Raw genomic sequence first — 6196 nt, 5'->3', positions numbered from 1 at the left:
TGGAAAAGTATGCAGGGTTTTTATTTCATTACTTTTTTCTTTCTTTTGTGTAATCACACTTTACAGATCTGCACTGACAGCAGAGAACATGACTCCTCATGATTTATTTATCTTTATCAGCAAATTACAGTTGTTAAGGTTATGTTCAGTGCATGGCTATAGAAAAATAGCTGCCTTAAGGATCTGGCCACACAAGCAGATTCGGGGAGATTAGTCGCCCCAGCGACAAATCTCCTCTTCGGCTAAAATGAAAATTGCATGCGGCAATGCACACGCGGCGCTTCGTTTTCCAAAGTCTGCCGAAGTGGAAACTTTGGGCGACCATACTGCAAGTGCATTGGCGCTGGCGTTTTCTCATTATAGCAGGGGGAAGGCAGTTTGGGGGAGATTGTCGCCCCACAGAAGACACGATTAGTCGCCAGGCGACTAAATCTCCCCGAATCTGCGCGTGTGCTTGAACCTTAAAGGGGTAATTCACATTTAAATTAACTTTTTCCAGTGTTCTAGAATGTCCTGTTCTTAGGAAATACTTAATTGGTCCTAATTTTTTTTTTTTATATATAGTTTTTAAAATGATTTGCCTTCTGCCTCTTTCCAGCTTTCAAATGGGGGACACTGACCCGGCAGGTAAAAAAATAGTGTTCTGTGAGGCCACAATTTTATTTGTTATATTTATTACATATCTTTCTAATAAGGCCCTTTCCTATTCATAATTCAGTCTTTCATTCACACCACTGCCTGGTTGCTAAGGTAAACTGGAACCTAGACTTCTGCTGCTGAAATTCCAAACTCGAGAGCTGTTGAACAAAAGCTACAAAAACTAATAGTTAATCTAAAGGTGTTTACCACAGGCGGAAAAAATTCTGTAAATGACCTTTTAATTCTGTTGCCTGAAAAAATCTAAATAAAATGCTGCCACTCGAGCAGAGATATAGTGTAATGGGTATACTCCCCAGTCATAGACACAATGCAGCCCTCCTGCAGGTGTTGACTCACAGCACTCTCTTAGGGTCTGGCCACACGGGCAGATTCAAGTGACAAATCTCTTCTTCGCGGCAACTAATCTCCTTGAATCTGCCCTTGTGGCCCGACCCTAAAGTTTTCAGCTGGACATTGCAGGCAGCTGGGCTTGCAGAGCCTATCTGTTATATTCAGTAGCTACAATTTTTAATTTATTGTGCAGTGCCAACATATTACAAAGCATGTAATCATTTTGTCTGCTGCTGTGCTTGATTGAAAGTTTGACCTTTTGTTATATTTGTAAAAAAAAAAAAAAAAATTACCCTTTCATATTTGATGACAATGGAATTGTGTTCACCAAAGAAAGATGTTAATTTTCAGTTTGAGCTGTGTAGAGGTGTCTTTTTATACAAAAAAAAATATTTATACAGATATATTTGGGCAGACAATGTCTTTTTTGTGTTTATTTAATGCATGTATTTAATTTTTAATTATTATTAAAGTAGTTATTCATTGGCAACATTAGCGGTTCTACGGTCGGCATTGAATTCATCTGTGATTTACAGCATATCACATTTTTAATCTCCTCATGTTTCATTGCCCTTAAGCAAGAGGCGCTCCGTCAGCCTGGCTGCAGACACACAGAGCCAATTCAGAGCAGATAGGCATCCCTATACATCTTTGCTCTGAGCTTTATGTGTCTTATGATACAGACAGGGCCAGAACTAGGAGTAGGCAAAGTAGGCGCCCGCCTAGGGCACAATCATGGTGGAGAGGGAGGGATTTCGCTTTTTTTTCTAAACCCTGGTTTGCTTGGCCTTTAATAGTTTCTCAATTTTATAAACGGCCTGTTCCAACCCCCTCTTGCCCATGATTCGTACTGTGGGCAGAAGCACTCCCCATCTCCTTCTTGGCAGCTGCTGGCACGGCTACATATTTGTGGGCAATATCTTGGCTGCAATAGATGATATGGGGAAATATGATGGATTTTTGGCTCCTGCTGGCACAAGTACATATTTAGGGGTAATATTGTGGATTTTTTGGCTGCTGTTGGCACTTGTACAGATTGGGGGCAATATGACAGATTGGCTGCTGCTGGCTCAGTTACATGGGGCAATATGGTGGCTGCTGGCACAGGTATACAGATGTTTTGGTCAATATGATGGATTTTTGGCTCCTGCTAGCACAGGTACAGATTGGGGGCAATCTGAGGGATTGACTGCTGCTGGCACAGGTACAAATTGAGCAATATGATAGGTGCTAGCACAGGTACAAATGGGGGCAAAATGAATGTTAAGTTGGGAAATGGTAATGCAGGACCGGGTGGAGGACCACTGATTGAAATCCTTGCCTAGGGAGCCAAAATACCTTGGCCCGGCCCTGGATACAGAGCAGAGCATGCTGGGAGCCATGAAGGTGACTTGGAGGGCCATCAGTTCTAGTGTTACGTAGAATTTTATTCAAAATGCTGGGGACCTGGGGTTTTCCAGATAATGGATGTTTCCATAATTTGCATCTTCTTACCTTTATTCTACTAGAAAATCATTTAAACCTTAAACAAACCCAATGGGCTGATTTTGCTTCCAATAAGGATTGATTGTCAAGTACAAAGTACTGAAAATTATTGTTAAAATATTGGATTATTCAGATAAATTAGAGACTATGGGAGATGGCCTTTCGGTAATTTGGATCTTTCTAGATAACTGGTTTCCAGATAACAATTCCATACCTGTACTTTGATTACTGTATGTCATCCAGCAGCAGCTTTCAGCAGGTAGATAAGGTTTGCAGAATAATCTCCTGGGGGGGCCACATCGTGCCTCACGAGGAAACTTCAGGCGTCGCAAGTGCATTGGCGCTGGAGTTTTCTAATTATAGCAGGGGGGAAGGCAGTTTGGCGAAATTGTTGCCCCGCAGAAGAGGCAATTAGTCACCAGGTGACTAAATCTCCCCATATCTGCCCGTGTGCAGGCTCAAACTGAAGAGCTCAGAGCCTGATACAGCTCTGATTCAGGTCTTTGCTTAACTGGTAAATTCTGGGTCTCTACAAATAGAACTGAAAATATTCAAAAGGTAAACAGGTCAAACATAGTAAAAAGCCAATGTGAAAACCTTTTGCTGCTCTTAATTTGCAACTTGCTTGTAAATGGCAACTCCAACAGAATTTTACTTATAAAACATTGACTTGACTAACATTTGCCCCTAGGCTGGTAAAAGCTGATAAATTCAGACAAAATACGGTAGCAAGGTGGCAAATTTAGCCAGAAAACATGGCAGCTGTTATGCAGTGCACAACTTGAACCCCCTCTTTTTCACATGAGCTCATTCAGATTTGTTTTTGTTTTTTTTGTTAAAAAGCTGCATAATCAGAAATGCCAAAAATAAATGTTTTGGGTTTTTTACACAGACATAACTGATTCCACAGATTGAAGAAAAGAACATAATAATTTGCCTCTGACTCCTAAGATCCTCCCAAACCTCCCCTTAGGTTCACAAAGTCATTCAACTCTAATCTCACATTGTTCCATTATTAAGGTATGGATTGGGAAACGGGTTCTACATGGCAGACAATTATCGTTTCCATTTAATATGTGGAATCTGGTATGTTCAGCTACTGGCATGTCATTTAACCCCCCCCCCAGTGGTGCCAGTTGCCTCCAAGCCCCCCACCACCACCAGTCTCTGACAAGCCTTCCTGTGTAGCTACTACCATCAATAATTGAACCCGCCCCACTGGTTGCTGCCTTGTCATGCCCCCTGCACTGGTGAGTAACTTGGTTTCACCCCCATGCTGTTGAAACCCAAGCAACCACCAACACATAAGGACCCATTTACAGTATTAAACCTTGAATTTATCTGGTCGAGGTTTTAAAGGGGAAAACTTAAATTTTGTCAAGGAACAAAACCTTGACTTTTTTGAGATTTATTATACCCCAACGCTGCTAAAAATCTGAATTCAAAAATACTCCATCTCAAACGTGTCAAGGTCAAGTAGAAGTCAATGGCAGATGTCCTTGAAGTTGTTTCTTGAGATTGTGATCTGCGCTGAATAATCCAATAAAGTCTGGGTTTTCATCCAATAATCTGATAAAGTTGCGTTAACGCAGTGCACAATTAGAATGGATGCTCGATTTTATTGCGAGGTTTTTTTGCTCAAGTTTTTCTAGAACAAGTATTGATAAATGAGTTCAATTCGTGGATGGAAGTTTGGTCATTTTTGTTTTAATAAAAAACGGAGAAAAATGTAATAGTAAATAACCCCCCAAGTGTAAGATTTGGAATTTATAGGATAAGGCGGCAGAGCCTAACCCTATCTCTTCCCAGTCCATAATTTACAAACGTGTTTGTGTTATGTTTACACTTATGTTATGTTTAAAGCTGTCATTTAAGGATATCGTACTGATAAGGGCACTGTCTGGAATAAGAGACAAACATCTCCTTCTCTGAAATAAAATGTACTACTGGCTGTGAACCCAAGAAGATCTTCTGCCTCTTGATTTTATGTAGTCATTTTAAACAGAAGGCAGCTTTATGAAATGTTTGCATTACAATCCAGCATCAATGTGCTTGCAGGGTAGTTTTAGATGGCAAAATGCAAACCAAGAATATTACATTCTAATCCTGTCATTTTAGTCCTCCCGTTGTAATTTATAAATTTGTTTGTGGCCTAAAATATCGGTGGTGTGTAAAAAGAGAATTAACCTGTTTGCATCTAGCTACTCTCAAAAGCAGGATCTTGGACTTGCACAAAAAAACCCACCCTCCCTAGAAGTATTTAAGTCCTCACACAAAGCCCTGCAGGGTAGAGGAAAAGTTCACTTGGCAAGGGTCACTGACCAAGGCACAATGGCTTTACTGTAAGGCAATTCCCACAAGCTGGCTTTTAATTCAAGGAAAGAGTTTGAAAATCAATCTAACTGTAAGCTCAGAAAAGCAGTGGGTGTTAAGGTTGACACACTGAAGAGAACCCAACTTCATTCAATGCCCACACTTGACTGCATTTGGGAATTTGTTTCCATTTGCTGATTTTCTTAAAAGTATAGAAAAGTTTCATGCAGGAAACTGGGTTTCTCTTTTTTATTTGTAATAGAAGCACAGGCATAGAAAGTGTTGTGTTGACTGAGACATGTCTGTGTGCTACCACTGTACATCACACTCAACTCCCTTACTCTTCTGCTGTCCCTTTAGTTGCACCACTGACTGCATTGTACACAGAATTGTACAAAGGGTAATCATGGTCGGTGTAGGGCCCGAGGCACAGACGACTAAACTGATTGGCTCACAAGAAGCTGAGCTGGGTCTATCATAAGTGTATTGACTGCTTTGGGAGATGCTAGGAGTTCTAGTTCACTTCCTACCACTACTGGACCATATGTCAATATGTGAAAATTTATATAAAGTATAATTAACAGCTATAAAATCTGTATATGTAGGTTCTGATATGGCCTGACTATCGTCTCAGATGAATTCACATTCCCCTTCTCCCTTCCCCCCCACAGCAGGGATTGGGTAAATCCCAGGGAGTCCTACAGTAATAAAATATTTATTGTTTATTCATAAAGAATCCACGGATTTATTCAGAGGTAGAGGATAGAGAAGCTGCATACGTATGGAAGTCCTGCTGTGAGATGAAGCTGAGATTCAGAAATAGTAATAGATTGAAATATTACATGGGAAGACTATTAGACTTTACCATTATTGGTACTGGCATGTCATAGAAATGGTTTTCCCAAGAATAATGTAATCCTGCACAACAGGTTTACTGGGTTTTTAAATGGTTATACCAGGTAAAACTCATCACTCCTAAATCCGGGTCTCTTTGCAAAAGGCTTAAGCAATCTTGCCGCATGCTTATTTCCAAATACCACCAGATATACCCTGCAGTGTTTCTTGTAAATGCAACCAAATGGGAGAGTGTTGTCTGAGACACATAGTAGAGGTCTGAAGTGAGCTACATTATATAGGGTCACGTTGGGTGATCTAGTAACCCATGTGGCCCTAATCTTTTGGAAATTGAATATGAGAGACAGAAGACCATGTATTATGAATATAACTTTGTGTAGTGTCCCTGAAGCATTCCTTTGAACTAGAGATCTGAGCTTTCTCTATCAATTCACAGGCAGGTGGCGCTGTTTCTGCACATGGACTTTGTTTCAGGACATGTATACTTCTCTCCCTGGACTCTCCGCACATAAACAGCACTTTCTAAACAAACTTCTTTTCCTGCCACTTTAGC

This window comes from Xenopus laevis, chromosome 8L, assembly GCF_017654675.1.
Source record: "Xenopus laevis strain J_2021 chromosome 8L, Xenopus_laevis_v10.1, whole genome shotgun sequence".
Classification (NCBI taxonomy): domain Eukaryota; kingdom Metazoa; phylum Chordata; class Amphibia; order Anura; family Pipidae; genus Xenopus; species Xenopus laevis.
Note: the sequence above shows the minus strand (reverse complement) of the source record.